Source organism: Rhincodon typus, chromosome 46, assembly GCF_021869965.1.
Source record: "Rhincodon typus isolate 14 chromosome 46, sRhiTyp1.1, whole genome shotgun sequence".
Classification (NCBI taxonomy): domain Eukaryota; kingdom Metazoa; phylum Chordata; class Chondrichthyes; order Orectolobiformes; family Rhincodontidae; genus Rhincodon; species Rhincodon typus.
In genome coordinates, this window is record NC_063377.1 from 4,708,271 (window position 1) to 4,727,800 (window position 19,530).

General features: G+C 43.1%; 1 protein-coding gene across 1 annotated transcript in view; it reads right to left on the reverse strand.

Annotated features, from left to right (window-relative positions):
• LOC125487896 overlaps positions 1-19,530 on the reverse strand; it is a 120,314-nt gene that overhangs the window by 58,920 nt on the left and 41,864 nt on the right. The window contains exon 2 of the mRNA XM_048620493.1: positions 17,571-17,667. The gene's annotated coding sequence lies outside the window, so the exon portion shown is untranslated. The remainder of the gene's footprint in view (positions 1-17,570; positions 17,668-19,530) is intronic.

The following is a 19,530-nucleotide window of genomic DNA, read 5'->3' on the forward strand; positions in this document are numbered from 1 at the left end:
ACCTGAGCGATTGCTGATAAATAGAGAAATTCTCTGTTCTGGAAATACAGTTTATCCTCGGAAAGCTATAGCTGGATCAGAGGTGGGAGTGATGCTGACTGTTGTTGAAAGGCCAGTGGGAAATCAAACAACTGAGGTGTTACAGGAAGTATACCCTGGGATTTTTCCTGACTGTGTGGTAACAAGGTCAGAAAATGACAGGTTGAAGCAGGAGGAGAATTCAGGGAGTAAAGATAAAGAAGCTGAAGTTCAATTATCAGAAACAATATTTGATTGAATGGTTCAGAAAAAAAATACGAACAGATGGAGGACAAAGTGGATATTTTTAGTTCAGAAGTGGATATTTTTAGTTCGGAAAAGTTAGCTAAGTTACAACAGAAATATGAAAAAATAAAGAAGTTGTATCAAAAAGCATACACAAAAGATAAATCTGACTGTATACCAGAATGTTACTATCTTAAGCCAAAAACCTTAAGCCAAAATACAAAAACATTTTTATCGGCCTGAATTGCTTAAAGAAGTGATTGATTTTTTCTAGACGTCACATGTGTCAGCTAAGAGGAAAACCTCAGGCAGTAATAAATACAGCACCCCTAATGCCCATTACAGCATTTATGAAACCTTTTACAAGATTCTTAATTGATTGGGTTGGATCCCTCCCAAAAATAAGAAATGGAAATCTGTATTTGTTGACCATAATGGATATGTCCACTAGATTTCCAGAGGTCATTCTATTATGCAGTATAATGGCTAAAAGGACTGTAGAAGAATTACTCAATTCTTTTGTTTTACTAGATACGGACTACCCACAGAGATACAATCAGATCAAGGATCAAATTTTATATTGAAGATATTCAACATGTTATGGATAGTCTAGGAATAAAACAATTTAAATCCACTTCGTACCATCCAGAAGAGCAGGGAGCACTGGAATGGTGGCACCATACTTCAAAGACAACGTTGACAGCCTGTAGTCAAGACAATCCAGGGAATTAGGATAAAGAAATTTAATTTGTTCTTTTTTAAAGTTAGGGATCCACTTAATGAATCAACTAAATTCAGCTCATTTGAATTAGTTTTTGGACATGAGATGGATTGAGATAGAAATAAGAGATTGAGTGCTTGGCGGCGTGGTGTCAAGATAGCAATCTCTCCCTCAACATCAGCAAAATGAAACAACTGGTCATTGACTTAGGAAGTAAGGTGGAGGGCACACCCTATCTACATCAATGGAGTTGAGGTGGAGATGGTCAACATCATCAAGTTCTAAGAAGTGACGATCACCAACAATCTGTCATGAGCCACCCACCTACTTATGACAGTCAAGAAAGCACATCAACAGCTCTACTTCCTCAGCAGGCTAAGGAAATTTGACACGTCTATAAAGACACTTACCAATTTTTATTGATGCACCATAGAAAGCATTTTATCTGGATGCATCACGGCTTGGTATGGCACCTGCTCTGCATAGGGCCATAAGAAACTACAGGGAGTTGCAAACACAGCTCAGTCCATCACGCAAGGCAGCCTTTCATCCATTGACTCCACCTATACTTCTCACTGCCTTGCAAAGACAGACAAAATAATCAAAGACCCCTGCCAGCCCAGGTTATAATCTCTTCCAACCTCTTCCATCAGGCAGGTGATATGAAAGCTTAAACACACGTACCAACTGATTCAAGAACAGCTTCTTCCCTGCTGTTATTAGACTTCTGAAAGGACCTCGCAAATTTCAAATTTAACGGTGACCTTGGTCTTTGTGTGCCTTCTTTGTGGCTGTAACATTGTATTCCTCACTCTGTTCTATTACCCTAATGCACTTTGTATGATGCGATCTGCCTGCACTGCATGCAAAACAAAACCTTTCACTGCATACAAAACCTTTCAGAGTGGAACTGAAAGAATAGGCAGGATAAATGAGTGGCTTGAGAGATGGTGCAGGAGGGAGGGATTCAGATTTTTGGGACATTGGGACCGGTTCTGGGGCAGGTGGGACTATTACAAATTGGACGGTCTACACCTGGGCAGGACTGGAACCAATGTCCTAGGGGCTGCTTTTGCTAACGCTGTTGGGGAGGGTTTAAACTAATGTGGCAGGGGGATGGGAACCAAATGAGGATGTTAGTGGACAGTAAGGAGGTAGTAACTAAAGCCTGTAAGGAACTGGATAATGAAGTCAGGTGTGACTAAGGGGAAGAGTAGGCAGACAGCAGATGATGAATGCAAAGGGACAGGTGGTCTGGGGTGCATTTGTTTTAATGTGAGAAGTGTAGTAGGTAAGGCAGATGAACTTAGGGCTTGGATTAGTACCTGGGAGTATGATGTTATTGCTATTACTGAGACTTGGTTGAGGGAAGGGCAAGATTGGCAACTAAATATCCCAGGATATAGATGCTTCAGGCGGGGTAGAGAGGGAGGTAAAAGGGGTGGAGGAGTTGCATTACTGGTCAAAGAGGATATCACAGCTGTGCTGAAGGAGGGCACTATGGAGGACTCAAGCAGTGAGGCAATATGGGCAGAGCACAGAAATAGGAAGGGTGTGGTAACAATGTTGGGGCTGTACTGCAGGCCTCCCAACAGCGAGCGTGAGATAGAGGTACAAATATGTGGACAGATTATGGAAAGATGTAGGAGCAACAGGGTGGTGGTGATGGGAGATTTTAATTTTCCCATCATTAACTGGGATTTACTTAGTGTTAGGGGTTTAGATGGAGCAGAATTTGTAAGGAGCATCCAGGAGGGTTTTATAGACCAGTATGTAAATAGTCCAATACAGGAAGGGGCCATACTGGACCTGGTGTTGGGGAATGAGCCCAGCCAGGTGGTTGAAGTTTCAGTAGGGGATTACGTTGGGAACAGTGATCACAATTCCGTAAGTTTTAGAATACTCATGGACAAAGACAAGAGTGGTCCTAAAGGAAGAGTGCTAAATTGGGGGAAGGCCAACTATAGCAAAATTCGGCAGGAGCTGGGGAATGTGGATTGGGAGCAGATGTTTGAGGGTAAATCCATATTTGATATGTGGGAGGCTTTTAAAGAGAGGTTGATTAGAGTGCAGGTCAGACATGTCCCTGTGAAAATGAGGGATATAAAGGGCAAGATTAGGGAACCATGGATGACAGGTGAGACTAGCAAAGAGGAAAAAGGAAGCATACATAAGGTCTAGGCAACTGAAAACAGATGAAGTTTTGGAAGAATATCAGTAAGTAGGACCAATCTGAAATGAGGAATTAAGAGGGCTAAAAGGGGTTATGAAATACCTTTAGCAAACAGGGTTAAGGAAAATCCCAAAGCCTTTTATTCATACATAAGGAGCAAGAGGGTAACTAGAGAAAGGGTTGGCCCACGCAAGGACAAAAGAGGGAAGTTATGCAAGGAGTCAGAGAAAATGAGTGAGATTCTTATTGAGTATTTTGCGTTGGTATTCACCGAGGAGAGGGACATGATGGATGTTGAGGTTAGGGATGGATGTTTGATTACTCTAGGTCAAGTCGGCATAAGGAGGGGGGGAGTGTTGGGTATTCTAAAAGGCATTAGGGTGGACAAGTCCCCAGGTCGAGATGGGATCTATCCCAGGTTACTGAGGGAAGCGAGAAAGGAAATAGCTGGGGCCTTAACAGATATCTTTGCAGCATCCTTGAGCAAGGGTGAGGTCCCAGAGGACTGGAGAATTGCTAATGCTGTCCCCTTGTTTAAGAAGGGTAACAAGGATAATCCAGGTAATTATAGACCGGTGAGCCTGACGTCAGTGGTGGGGCACCTGCTGGAAAAGATACTGAGGGATAGGATCTATTTACATTTGGAAGAAAATGGACTTATTAGTGATAGGCAGCATGGTTTTGTGCTTTATAGAATTCTTTGAGGAAGTGACAAAGTTGATAGATGAGGGAAGGGCTGTGGATGCCATATACATGGACTTCAGTAAGGCGTTTGATAAGGTTCCCCATGGTAGGCTGATGGAGAAAGTGAAATCGCACGGGGTCCAGGGTGTACTAGTTAGATGGATAGAGAACTGGCTGGGCAACAGGAGACAGAGAGTTGTAGTGGAAGGGAGTTTCTCAAAATGGAGAACTGTGACCAGTTGTGTTCCACAGGGATCCGTGTTGGGACCACTGTTGTTTGTAATATACATAAATGATCTGGAGGAAGGTATAGATGGTCTGATTAGCAAGTTTGCAGATGACACTAAGATTCGTGGAGTAGCAGATAGTGAAGGGGACTGTCGGAGAATGCAGCAGAATATAGATAGATTGGAGAGTTGGGCGGAGAAATGGCAGATGGAGTTCAATCCAGGCAAATGTGAGATGATGCATTTTGGAAGATCCAATTCAAGAGCGAACTATACGGTAAATGGAAGAGCCCTGGGGAAAATTGATGCACAGAGAGATCTGTGTGTTCAGGTCCATTGTACCCTGAAGGTGGCAACGCAGGTCGATAGAGTGGTCAAGAAGGCATATGGCGTACTTTCATTCATCGGACGGGGTATTGGGTACAAGAGTTGGCAGGTCATGTTATGTTGTATAGGACTTTGGTTCGACCACATTTGGAATACTGCGTACAGTTCTGGTCGCCACATTACCAAAAGGATGTGGATGCTTTGGAGAGGGTGCAGAGGAGGTTCACCAAGATGTTGCCTGGTATGGAGGGCGCTAGCTATGAAGAGAGGTTGAGTAGATTAGGATTATTTACATTAGAAAGACGGAGGTTGAGGGGGGACATGATTGAGGTCTACAAAATCATGACAGGTATAGACAGGATGGATAGCAAGAAGACTTTTCCCCCAGAGTGGGGGACTCAATTACTAGGGGTCACGATTTCAAGGTGAGAGGGGGAAAGTTTAAGGGAGATATGCGTGGAAAGTTCTTTATGCAGAGAGTGGTGGGTGCCTGGAACACATTGCCAGCAGGGGTGGTAGAGGCAGGCACGATAGCATCATTTAAGATGTATCTAGACAGATACATGAATAGGCAGGGAGCAGAGGGATACAGATCCTTGGAAAATAGGCGACAGGTTTAGATAGAGGATCTGGATTGGTGCAGGTTTGGAGGGCCGAAGGGCCTGTTCCTGTGCTGTAATTTTCTTTGTTCTTTGTTCTATATAAGTACATGTGACAATAATAAATCAAATCAAATGTGTTGAGATGAACATTGAAATTAATTAAGGAAATAAATTGGTGAATCAGATTTCAGAGACTACATATTTGGACTATGTATCAATTTTTAGGGAGAGATGAAGTAGAGCTGGTGAGTTGGCTCGGCAACATTTAAAAGTAGCACAGCATGTGATGAAACAGGAGCAGACAAGAGATCAAAAATTCGTAGTTTCACTAGTGGACATAAATGTTAGTATCACTACCAGTGGTTTGTGAATCTTTACAAGCAAGGATTAATGGGCCTTATCAAATCAAAAGGAAATTGAATGGAGGTGAATTATTGATAAGAACATCAGATAGAAAGAAAACTCACAGAGTGTTTCGTGTGAATATGCTCAAATGATATTTTGATAGGGAAGGAAAGTGAAAGGAGAATGTGTTATTGATTACAACTCTGAGTGAAGAATCAAATCCAGATAATTCTGAATTTGACATTCCTCAAATTCATTGAACAATGAAGAATTTCTCAGAAATTGGAATAAATTATTGAGTTATATTCCAGAGGGAAATCAAAATGACCTGAAAGAGTTATTTCAACCACATGGAGAAACATCGGAATAAGCCATGATGTATTAAATTGATTACGCATGATGCAGAAATGGAAAATGCTATTTCAATTAAGCAACATCCTTAACAGCCTAACCCTCTGAAGAGTCATAGAGTCATGGAGATGTGCAGAACGGAAACAGACTCTTCAGTTCAATTTGTCCATGCCAACCAGATATACTAAATTCATATAGTCCAATTTGCCAGTGTTTGGCCCTTATACTTCTAAATCCTTCCTATTCATCAAATGCTTTTTAAATGTTGTAACCTCCATCACTTCTTCTGGTGACTCATTCCATAGATGCACTACCCTTAGTGAAAATAATTGTCCTTTAGGTCACTTTTATACCTTTCCCCTCTCACCTCAATCCTATGCCCTCTAGTTTGGACTTCCCTACCTTCCTTTGACAAGGTGCCACACAGGAGGCAGAGAGTGGGGATAAAAGGATCTTTCTCAGGATGTCAGCCAGTGACAAGTGGTGTTCCTCAAGGGTCAGTGTTGGGACCACAACTTTTCACTTTATACATTAATGATTGAGATGAAGGAACTGTGGCCATTCTGGCTAAGTTTTCAGACAATACAAAGATGGGTAGAGGGGCAGGTAATATTGAGGAGGTGGGGAGGCTGCAGAAAGATTTGGACAGGTTAGGAGAGTGGGCAAAGAAGTGGCAGATATAGTACAATGTGGGAAAGTGTGAGGTCATGCACTTTGGTAAGAAGAATAAAAGCTTGGACTATTTTCTAAATGGGGAGAAAATTCAGAAGTCTGAAGTGCAAAGAGACTTGTCCAGTCAAGTCCAGGATTCTTTCAAGGTAAACTTGCAGGTTGAGTCAGTAGTCAGGAAGGCAAATGCAATGTTGGCATTTATTTTGAGAGGACTTGAATATAAAAGCAGGGATGTACTACTGAGGCTTTATAAGGCCCTGGTCAGGCCATATTTGGAATATTGTGTGCAGTTTTGGGTGCCATATCTCAGGAAGGATGTACTGGCCCTGGAGCAGGTTCAGACGAGGTTTACGAGAATAGCCCCGGGAATGAAAAGCTTAACATATGAGAACGTTTGAGGACTCTGGGACTATACTCATTGGAGTTTAGAAGGATGAGGGGGGAATCTAATTGAAACTTACAGAATACTGAATGGCCTGGACAGAGTGGATATTGGAAAGATGCTTCCATTGGTAGGAGAGACTAGGACCTGAGGGCACAGACTTAAGAATAAAGGGAAGACCTTTCAGAATGGAGATAAGGAGAAACTTCTTCAGCCAGAAAGTGGTGAATCTGTGAATTCACTGCCACAGAAGGCTGTGGAGGCCAGATCATTGCGTACATTTAAGACTGAGATACATAGGTTCTTGATTATCAAAGTAATCAAGGGTTATGGGGAGAAAGTGGGAGAATGGGGTTGAGGAACTTATCAGCCATGATTGAATGGTGGAGCAGATTTGATGGGCCAAATGGCCTAATTTCCGCTCCTATGTATTATGGTCTTATGGTCTACCCTGTGCAAAGACTTTGGCTATCCACCCTATGCCTGCCCCTCATGATTTTATAACTCTCCATAACGTCACCTCTCAGCCTCTGACACTCCAGGGAAAATAGCCCCAGCCTGTAAACCTCTCCCTATAGCTTAAATCATCCAACCCTGGCAGCATCTTTGTAAATCTTTTCTGCACACTTTCAAGTTTAACAACGTTTTTCCTACGGTAGGGAGACCAGAATTGAACATGATATTGCAAAAGTGGCCTAACCAATATCCTGTACAGCCACAACATGACATTGCAACTCCTATATCGAATTCACTGACCAATAATGACAAGTGTACCAAATGCCTACGTCACTACCCTGTCTATCTGTCACTCCACCTTCAAGGAACTATGAACCTGCACCACAAGGTCTCCGTTTGGCAACACTCCCCAGGATCTTATTATTAAATTCTGCCCTGATTTGCCTTTCCAAATTGCAACACCTCACATTTATCTAAATTAAATTCCATCTGCCACTCCTTGGCACATTGGCCCAGATGATCAAGGTCCTGTTATACTCAGAGATAACCTTCTTCGCTGTCCATTAACCACCAATTTTGGTTGTTATCTGCAAACATACTAACCATTTCTCCAATATTCACATCCAAATAGTTTATACAAATGACAAAAAGCAATAGACCCAGCACCAATCCTTGCTGGTCACAGGCATCCAGTCAAAAAACACTACCACCCTCTGTCTCCTACCTTCAAGCCAATTTTGATTCCAAATGGCCAGCTCTCCATGGATTCCACGTGATCTAACCAGTCATTGATATGGATCCTTTTGGAACATCTTGAAGTCCATATTGACAATACCCACCGCTCTGCCTCCATCAATCTTCTTTGTCACTTCTTCAAAAAACTCAATCAGTAATGACACGTGATTTCCCACGCATGAAGCCATGTTGATTACCCTTAATCAGTCCTTTCCTTTCCAAATATGTGTCAATCCTGTCCCTCAGAATCTCCTCCAACACTTACCCACCACTAACATCAGGCTCACCAGTCTACAGTTCCTTTGTTTTTCCTTACCACATTTTTTAAACAATAGCACCACATTAGCCAACCTCCAGTTTTCTGGCACCTCCCCATGGCTATCAATGATTCAAATACCTTAGCAAGGGACCCAGCAATCACTTCGGCCATTCCCACGAAGTTCCGGGAGACATCTCATCAGGTCCTGGGGATTTATCCACCTTTATGTGTTTTAAAACATCCAGCACCTCCTCCTCTGTAATATGGACACTTTTCAAGATATCTTTGCAAGTTGTCTCGCTTCCATATCCTTCTCCACAGTTAATACTGACGCAAAATACTTATTCAGTATCTAACCATCTCCTGTATTTCCACACATAGACAGCCTTGTTGATCTCTAAATGACCCTATTCTCTCCCTAGTTACTCTTTTCCCTTAATATATTTATAGAATCTCTTTGGATTCTCCTTAGTCTGTGCTGTCAAAACTATCCCATGTCCCTTTTTTGCCCTCCTGATTTCCCTCTTAAGTGTACTCCTACTGCCCTATACTCCTCAAGGGATTCTGTCTATATCTGCCATATATTACCCTTTTCTTGACAAGAGCTTCAATTTCTCAATTTATAACACCTTGTGATTCTCTTAATTTGTGACACCTACCAGCCTTGTCCTTCACACTAATAGGAACGTACTGCCTCTGGACTCATGTCATTTCAATTTAGATGGCCTCTCACTTTCTAAACAACTGCAAAAAGCTTCTCTCAATCAGCTTAAAATTGGCACAGGTTCAAAAAGAGATCGGAATGAATTATTGAGCAATATTCCAGAGGAAAATCAAAATGACCTGAAAGAGTTATTACAATCACATGGAGAAACATGGGGATAAGTCAGGATGTATCAGAACAATATAATTGAAGTGCATTGCAGCACAGTGATGGCGCCAAAACAAGACAGTACACAATGATTATGTGTGGACTATTGCAAAGTCAATGCAGTTACAAAATCCAAATAATTCCTATTCCATGTTTGGAAGAATGTATTGACAAGATGGGTCAAGAACTTATAGTTCTAAGTTGAACTTACTCTGAAGATACTGGCAGGCACCTGACTTTTATGACACCGAATGGGCTTCATCAGTTTAAAGTCATGTTATTTAGTATGAGAAATGTGTCCGCTACATTTCAAAGGTTCATCAACAAGAACATTTCAGGATTATCCAAATGAGTGAGGTACATAGATGATTTGATGATTTTTAGTCACATGTGAAAGGAACATTTGGAGTATCTATTGGAATTGTTCGATCTACTTCAGGAGGCAGGCCTGGCAAGAAAACTCAGAAAGAGATTTGGTTTGGTTGAGTTTACCTTGAGTTTGGTGTTGACATTGCAACATTTCAAAGTTCACATTGCCAGTAACATATATCAGAAACGTTAGTTTAAGGATGAAGATTCAAGACTGCTTAGATGGAGATCTCTCGCTTGCTTTCTCTCTCTCAAAAACAGACTCTTCCGTCCAACCCATCCATGCCGACCAGATATCCAATATAAATTTAGTACCATTTGCCAGCATTTGGCCCATATCACTTTGTTCACATACCCATCCAGATGCCTTTGAAATGTTGTAAATAGTACCTGCCTCCACCACTTCCTCTGACAGCTCATTTCAGACACACACCACCCTCTGTATGAAAAAGTAGCCCTTTAAGTCCCTTTTAAATCTTTCTCCTCTCACCTTAAACCTAAGCCATCTAGTTTTGGACTCCCACCCCAGGGAAAAGACCTTGCCTATTTACCCTATCCAAACCTCTCATAATTTTATAAACCTTTATAAGATCACCCCTTAGCCTCCGATGCTCTGGGGAAAATAGCCCCAGCCTATCCAGCCTCTCCCGACAGCTCAAACCCTCCAGCCTTGGCAACATCCTTGTAAATCTTTTCTGCATCATTTCTAATTACACAACATCCTTCCTACAGGAGGGAGACCAGAATTGAACACAATACTCCAAAAGTGGCCGAATCAACGTCCTATACAGCCACAACATGACCTCCCAACTCCAAAACCCAATGCACTGACCAATAAAGGTAAACAACTTCTTCACTATCTTGTCTGCCTGTGACTCCACTTTCAAGGAACTGTTAGCCTGCACTCCAAGGTCTCTTTGTTCAGCAACACTCCCCAGGACCTTACCATCAAGTGTATAAATCCTACCCTACTTTGCCTTTCCGAAATGCAGCACCTCGCATTTATCTACATTAACCTCCATCTGCCACTCCTTGGCCCATTGGGCCATCTGATCAAGATCCTGTTGTGCTCTGCAGTAACCTTTGCTGTCCACTATCCGTATGATTTTGGTGTCATCTGTAAACTTACTAACCATACCTCCTATGTTCACATCCAAATCATTTATATAAATGATAGAAAACAGTGGCTCCAGCACCAATCCTTGTGGCACACCGCTTGTCACAGGCCTCCAGTCTGAAAAGCAACCATTCACCATTACCCTCTGTCTTTTACCTTCGAGCCAGTTCTGCATCCAAATAGCTAGTTCTCCCTGCATTCCGTGCGATCCAAACTTGCTAACTAGTTTGACCTTTAGAATCCCATTTGGAACACATAGCCTTACACTTGCCTTTAAATAAGATAAAGGCTGGGGTCTAGTCTATCACCTAGGTATATTTTGAGGGGGTTTGGTCTGGTCCATAACAATCCTTCCAAGATATTATCTCTCTTTACTGCAGTAACAGGCTGCTTAATAAATGATGCACCATCTCCTCTTTTACACCTTCCCCGTCTCACCTGACAATTCTATACCCCGGAATGTTGAGTTGTCATTCCTGCCTCAACCGTGTCTCTGTGGTGGCTAAAATATCACAATTCCACGAGTCAATTCACGCCCTTAACTCATCTGTCTTGCATGGAAGTAGATGCTATCAGGGGCATGGGCGATGGTCGAGTGGTGTTACTGCTAGACTGTTAATTCAAAGACCTCGGTAATGTTCTGGGGACCTGGGTTCAAAAAGGGGCAGCACGGTGGCTCAGTGGTTAGCACTGCTGCCTCACAGCACCAGGGACCCAGGTTCAATTCCAGCCTCGGGCAACTGTCTGTGTCTGTGTCTGTGCGGGTTTCCTCCAGGTGCTCCGGTTTCTTCCCACAGCCCAAAGATGTGCAGGTTAGGTGGATTGGCCATGCTAAATTGCCCATAGTATTCAGGGATGTGTAGGTTAGGTGGGTGACAGGGGGATGGGTCTGGGTGGAATGCTCTGAGGGTCAGTGTGGACTTGTTGGGCCAAAGGGCCTGTTTCCACACTGTAGGGATTCTATATTAAAAAAATTACTCCCTTGAAACTCAACATGGCTGAACATTCTGTTTTAGTTCCTTTACTATATCATAGTGCGACCCTATTGTACTGACTTTCTGTGCCCTTGCTGAATTAATTTAAACGTCTCCCAACAGCATTAGCAAACCTACCCACAAAGTTGTTGGTTTCATTCTTTTCAGGTGCAAACCATCCATTTGTAAAGCCATTTTCCCAAGAAATCATCTCAGTGAATCAGAAATCCATAATCCACCCTCCTGCACTAACTTTGGAGTCAGACATTCATCTGCCCTGTTCTCCTATTTCTGTACTTGCTTGCACATGGCACTGGGAGCAATCCAGAGATTACAACCTCAGAGGTCCTGCTTTTTAATCTACTGCTCTCTGAGCTCAAATGCACAATCTCATCTTTCATTCTGCCTATATCATTGGTACTAACACGTACCCAAACCTCTGAATTACCACCTTTCTCCTTCAGGTAGCCTTGCAGTTATTCAGTGACATCCCTGACCCTGGCCACAGAGAGTCAACACACTATGCTGGAGTCACATCTGCGGCTGCAAAAATCCTTGTCTGTACCTCTCATTTTCAAGTCACCTAGCACCATTTTCCGAGGACTCTTGCTCCTCCCACTTTGTGCAGCTGGGCCACCCATACTGCTACATTCTCCAGTGAAACTCTCCATGTCATCATTTTCCAACAGAGAAACTATTATCAAGTTGAATAGCCTCTGGGACCTTCCTATTTGCCTACCTCCCTTTCCTCTGCCTCATGGTCACCAATTTCGTCTCTGCCTACAGGTCCTTAGTCTGTGGGATGATCACCTCAGCAGACATGCTTATCCATGCCTTCTGGACCAAATGCTCAAGCTGTTCAAATTGACAGCACTTCCTACAGATGTGGCCATCCATCCAGACTGCCAGAAGCATTTAGGAATTCCCATATGCTGCAGACAGTGCAACCCACTGACTTGGACTCCCTTGCCATATTCATAGAATCATAGAATTTTACAGTACAGAAGGAGGCCATTTGACACACTGTATCTATACCAGCTCCCAAAAGAGCTATTCTGCTAGTCCCACTCTCCAGCTCACACTTCAGCGGTCAAGGACATTCGGCCTTTGACCTTTAGGTAAACATCCACCAAGATAAACAATAACGCAGAATCGCTGAGCAGAGGCTGATAGTCAAATTCGGTACCCATGAGGATGGCCTCAAATGGGATCTTGGGTTCATGTCACACTACAGCTGACCCCATCACACTATACATACTCTCTCTCTAACACACACACACACACGCTCATGCTCACACAGATCCTCTCTCATATACATACTCTCAAACAGACACACACATTCACACAGATCCTCTCTCTCTCTTTCACACACACAGTCTCTCAAGTGCACACAGACACACGCAGAGTCTCTCTCACACATGCATACATACACACACATTAACACAGATCCTCTCTCATACACACATTGACTCAAACAGATCCTCTGTCTCTCTCTCACGCACACAGTCTCTCAAGTGCCCGTGGGGGCACACACACACACACACGCACACACGCACACTTTCTTTCCCTCCCACACACACGCGCATGCAGTCTCTCTCCCTCCCACACATGCACACACACTCTCCCTCCCACACACATGCACACACACTCTCCCTCCCACACACATGCACACACACTCTCTTACCCTCCGACACATGCACATACACACTCTCTCTCCCTCCTACACACGCGCACACACACAATCTCTCCCTCCCACACACACGTGCACACACAGATCCTCTCTTATACACACAGTTTCTCTCTCTCTCTCTCACACACACACGCACGCACACACACTCATGCACACACTGTTGCTCATACGAGCACCCTCACACCCACCATGCTTCCTCTCCCCCTGCCTCCACCCAAACACACACACACACGCGAATCTATGAAGTGAATTTGTAAATGCAGATACATTCTATTTTGTTCAATAAGCACACAATTTATAGGCAGTCAGTCAATGTGGCATTGTATAAATTCTTACTTTAGATATAAAACCGGCCTGACTCCAAACCCATCCATAAACAGATTCTAAACAAGGTCTCACACCTAACATGCATTGTCTGACCTAAGATGTCACCCCCCCTTTTCACTGATATATGTTTAGTTCTCTCAGGACAGGGGCTTGATATATTAATCAATTAAAACCTTCTAACTGATTAAAGATTTAACAGCAACTTAGGTTTCTTTAATACATCCTCATCAGTGATCTGACTCTTTGATCTTTTACTTGTAAATTCTGTGTCTGATACTACCTCTCTCACTAACACCTGAAGAATGTGTGAGGCTCTGAAAGCTTGTGTTTTCAAATAATCCTATTGGACTATAACCTGGTGTTGTGTGATTTCTGACTTCATCCACCCCAATCCAACACCAGCAACTCCACATCACGGCCCTATCTCCACAGCCCTCTAACTTCCTCATTTTCAAATACATATCCAGCTTGACATAGAACATAGAACATAGAACATAGAACAGTACAGCACAGTACAGGCCCTTCAGCCCACAACGTTGTGCCAAACTTTTACCCTAATCCTAAGGTCTATCTAACATCTACCCCTACCTTATACTATCATCCATATGCCTATCTAATAGCCGCTTAAATGCCCCTAATGAGGCCAACTCCACTACCCTCTTCGGCAATGCATTCCACGCCCCTACTTCTCTCTGAGTAAAGAACTTTCCTCTGATGTCTCCCCTGTATCTACCTCCACTTACTTTAAAACTATGCCCCCTCGTAATAGCTACCTCCATCCAAGGAAAAAGTCTCTGGCTGTCTAATCTATCTATACCTCTGATCATTTGGTACACCTCTATCAAGTCACCTCTCATCCTTCGTCGTTCTAAAGAGAAAAGCCCTAGCTCTCTCAACCTTTCCTCACAAGACCTTCCCTGCATTCCAGGCAACATCTGGTAAATCTCCTCTGCACCTCTTCCAACACCTCCACATCTTTCCTGTAATGAGGCAACCAGAACTGCACACAATACTCCAGATGTGGCCGAACCAGGCTTTTGTATAGCTGGAGCATAACTTCACGGCTCTTGAACTCGATCCCTCTATTAATGAAAGCTAACACTCCATACACCTTCTTAACAATTCTATCCACCTGGGTGGCAGCTTTCAGGGAACTGTGAACATGAACCCCAAGATCCTTCTGCTCCTCCACACTGCCAAGAATCTTTCCGTTAACCCTGTATTCTGCTTTCAAGTTTGTCCTTCCAAAATGAATCACCTCACACTTTTCAGGGTTAAACTCCATCTGCCACTTCTCAGCTCAGCTCTGCATCCTATCAATGTCCCTTTGGAACCTAGAACAGCCCTCCGCACTGTCCACAACGCGACCCACCTTCATATCGTCCACGAACTTGCTAATCCACCCTTCCACTCCTTCATCCAAATCATTTACAAAAATCACCATTAGAAGAGGACCCAGGACAGATCCTTGTGGTACACCACTCATAACTGAGCACAATGTTGAATATTTTCCATCCACTACCACCCTTTGTCTTCTAAGGGTCAACCAATTCTGAATCCAGTCTGCCACATTTCCCCCTATCCCATGCCTCCTTACCTTCTGCATGAACCTACATGGGGAACATTATCAAATGCCTTACTTAAATCCATGTATACCATATCCACTGCTCTACCTTCATCCACGTGTTTGGTCACTTCTTCAAAGAATTCAATAAGGTTTGTGAGGCATGATCTACAATTCACAAATCCATGCTGACTATCATGAATCAAACTGTGCCTTTCCAAGTGATCATAAATCCTATCTCTCAAAGCCCTTTTCAATAATTTGCTCACCACTGATGTAAGACTAACTGGCCTGTAATTTCCGGGGTTATCCCTATTCCCTTTTTTGAACAAGGGAATGACGTTTGCCTCTCTCCAATCTTCCGGCACTATACCTGTGGACAGTGAGGATGAAAAGATCAACGCCAAAGGCCCTGCGATCTCTTCCCTCACTTCCCATAAAATCCTTGGATAAATCCCATCAGGCCCAGGGAAATTATCTATCTTCAACTTCCTCAAAATTCCTAGCACATCTTCCTTACTAACATCGACATCCTCTAGCCTACCAGCCTGTTTCACACTGTTGTCCCCTACAACTAGGTCCCTCTCAGTTGTGAATACCGAAGAAAAGTATTCATTAAGGACCTCTCCTATCTCTTTAGGCTCCGTGCACAAATTCCTTTTACAATCCTTGATCGGCCCTACCCTTTCTCTGGTCATTCTCTTATTCCTCACGTATGTGTAAAAAGCCTTGGAGTTTTCTTTGATCCTATCTGCCAAGGTTTTCTTATGCCCCCTTATAGCTCTCCTAAGCTCTTTCTTCATCTCCTTCCTGGAAAACTTGTATCCCTCTCGAGCCTTTTCCGTTCCTTGTTTCCTAAACCTTATATAAGCATCCTTCGTCCTATTAACCAGTCGTTCGATCTCTCTTGAGAACCAAGGCTCCCTCACGCGTCTGCATCTTCCCTGCCTGCTAGGGACAAACATATCGAGCACACGCAGTATGCATTCCTTAAACAATCTCTACATTTCAATAGCTTCCCTGACAGCATCTGTTCCCAATTTATGTTACCCAGTTCTTGCCTAACAGAATTGTAATTACCCTTCCCCCAGTTATAAACCTTACCCTGCTATATGTACCTATCCTTTTCCATGACTATTGTAAAAGTAACAGAGTTATGATCGCTACCGCCAAAATGCTCTCCTACCAACAGGTCTAACACTTGGCCCGGTTCATTGCCAAGCACCAAGCACGAGGCCTCTCCTCGTGTTGGTCTATCTACATACTGTGTCAGGAATCCTTCCTGAACGCACTGGACAAAATCCGCTTCATCTAAACTATTACAACTAAAATGTTTCCAATCAATATTTGAAATGCTGAAGTCACCCATGACTACAACCCTGTGACTTCTGCACCTTTCCAATATCTGCCTCCCAATCCGCTCCTCTACTTCTCTGCAACTATTAGGGGGTCTGTAAAAAACCCCCAACAAAGTGACTGCTCCTTTCTTGTTGTGGACCTCAACCAAAACTGACTCTGTTGACATATCATTCTCGAACTGCCTTTCAGTAGCTGCTATACTTGCCCTGACTTGCAATGCCACTGCCCCGCCTCTTTTTCCACTCTCCCTATTTCTTTTAAAGCATCTAAATCCCGGAACTTCCAAAACCATTCCTCTCTCTGAGTTACCCAAGTTTCTGTAATGGCCACAACATTGTAGTTCCAAGTACTGACCCATGCTCTAAGTTAATCTGCCTTATTTCTGATACTTCTAGCATTGAAGTATAGCTTGCTTGTCAAACCTTCTATGGAATCCACCTCCGCCACTCTTCCAGGCAGCACATTCCAAATCTTAAGAACTCTCTGAATAAAGAAGTGTCTCCTCATCTCACTCCTAGCTCTCTTGCTGGCAATCTTCAAATTGTGACCCCTAGTTTCTGACAAACTATCTTTCGAAAACAGAATATCCTTCTTTATCCTGTCAAAATCATTCAAAATTTTGAACACCTTAATGAGGTCACCTCTTAATCTTCTCTGACCCAAGGAGAATAAGCCCAATCTCTCCAATCTTTCTTCCATCTGAAGCCCTTTATTCCTGGTATCATTATAGTAAATCCTTCGTTCCTGGCATCATTCTGTTCAGTTAATTTAAAGGACTTTATTTCAAGACCCCTGGAAAGAAAGTGTTAAACTCCTACCCGGTAGACCCTATGTGCAAAAATCTAATTTTAAAAAAATCTCTAAGAAAACAGTATAAAATATATAAATATATATGTCACGGACAATGGTGGTTCAAGGAGTCAACTCACCACTATCTTTTCAAGGGCACCTAAAGATAAGCAATAAACTTTGGCCCAGCCAGCAAAGCCCAAAGCCCACAAGTGAATACAGAAAAAATTTTATAAAGGGTATAAATCATGTATTAAAGGATAGTGAAGAATAGAAGAAAAGTCAGAAAAGGTAGAAAAGGCAAATACTCACTTAGCAATCACTTAGCCGAGATGTAGCGTTGGTGTGTTCACTCAATCTTTCAGGACTCCTGTGTTTTATCTCCCGGTAGTGGAACAAGAACCAATTGCTATGAGGCGAGATGGAGTGGAAAGGCAAAAGTAAATGCAAAGAAACAAACACATTTTTCCCCATTCACCTAACTCCCCACTAACTTAACTCCCCACTAACCCCTAACTCCCCACTAACCCCTAACTCCCCACTAGCCAAACTTGGAGTCTTGCCTTCAAATGAATGCAGCTAAGATTGAGCCACAATGAAATTGTCACTTGTGACTCAACTTGATTTTTGCATTCACGGATTTGGATGTAATCTAATGCAAATCAATGAAGAAAATGATAACATTGAAAATCACTTTGCCAATTTGTTTATGAAAGACTTTTTGTATTAGACACATCCTTTTCAGAAGCATTAGTGAAATATCTTCAAAGGCAACAAAGAATGGTTATCAGCATAATCAAGTAGCATTTGACTGTAAAATTATGTCTGAGGCAGCCTACCCTAACACTCCATTCAAAGGAAACTGGAAACAAAACAAATGCTGGTCTCGCATGCCCAACATCCATGAAATAACAACTGTCAAATAATTACAGTCAGTAAATGACTAAAATTAACTTTGTTCATTTGATATCTTCTTTCAAACGGAAACTTGAAATAATTGATATTGTACAGACTTTGCCTGATATGAATTACATAAAAGAACTGAATATTATTTCACTAATGGAAAAGACAATAACATTGAGGCAAAGGAGATAGTAGGAACTGCAGATGCTGGAGAATCCGAGACAACAAGGTGCAGAGCTGGATGAACACAGCAAGCCAAGCAGCATCATAGGAGCAAAAAGGCTGACGTTTCGGGCCTAGACCCTTCATCAGAAATGGGGGAGGGGAAGAGGGTTCTGAAATAAATAGGGAGAGAGGGGGAGGTGGATAGAAGATGGATAGAGGAGAAGATAGGTGGAGAGGAAACAGACAGGTCGAAGAGGTGGGGATGGAGCCAGTAAGGGTGAGTGTAGGTGGGGAGTTAGGGAGGGGATAGGTCAGTCCAGGGAGGACGGACAAGTCAAGGGGGCAGGATGATGTTAGTAGGTAGGAGATGGGGGTACGGCTTGAGGTGGGAGGAAGAACAGGTTAGGGAGGTGGGGACGAGCTGGGCTGGTTTTGGGAATGCGGTAGGGGGAGGGGAGATTTTGAAGCTTGTGAAATCCACATTGATACCATTGGGCTGCAGGGTTCCCAAGCGGAATATGAGTTGCTGTTCCTGCAACCTTCAGGTGGCATCGTTGTGGCACTGCAGGAGGCCCAGGATGGACATGTGGTCTGAGGAATGGGAGGGGGAGTTGAAATGGTTCGCGACTGGGAGGTGCAGTTGTTTATTGTGAACCGAGCGTAGGTGTTCTGCATTGAGGCAAGTTTTTTTTTACACAGAAGGTGATAACTGCCTGGAATATGTTGCGGGAAGAGTTGGTTGAAGCAATACAATAGCAATGTTTAAGAGGTATCTTGACATATACGTGAATAGGCAGGGAGTAGAGGGATTCAGACTGTGTAGAGGCAAGGGGTTTTTAGTTTATTATGGCATCATGCATCAACGCAGACTTGGTGGGCCGAAATGCCCATTCCTGTGCTGTATTGTTGTTTAGAGATAGTAGGAACTGCCAATGCTGGAGTCTGAGATAAGAAGGTGTGGAGCTGGATGAACAAGGGTACAGACCCGGAACGTCACCTTTCCTGCTCCTCTGATGCTGCCTGGCCTGCTGTGTTCGTCCAGCTCCACACCTTCTTATCTGTATTGTTGTTTGTTCTTTGCATTCTAGTGGCCGAGGTAGGAAGTGACATCTGTTTCTCAGTTATTGAAGTTACTAACTTCAATGATAAATTCTGACTTCAGCAAACATTTGTACTATTCTGATGAATGGATTTGCACTGAGAA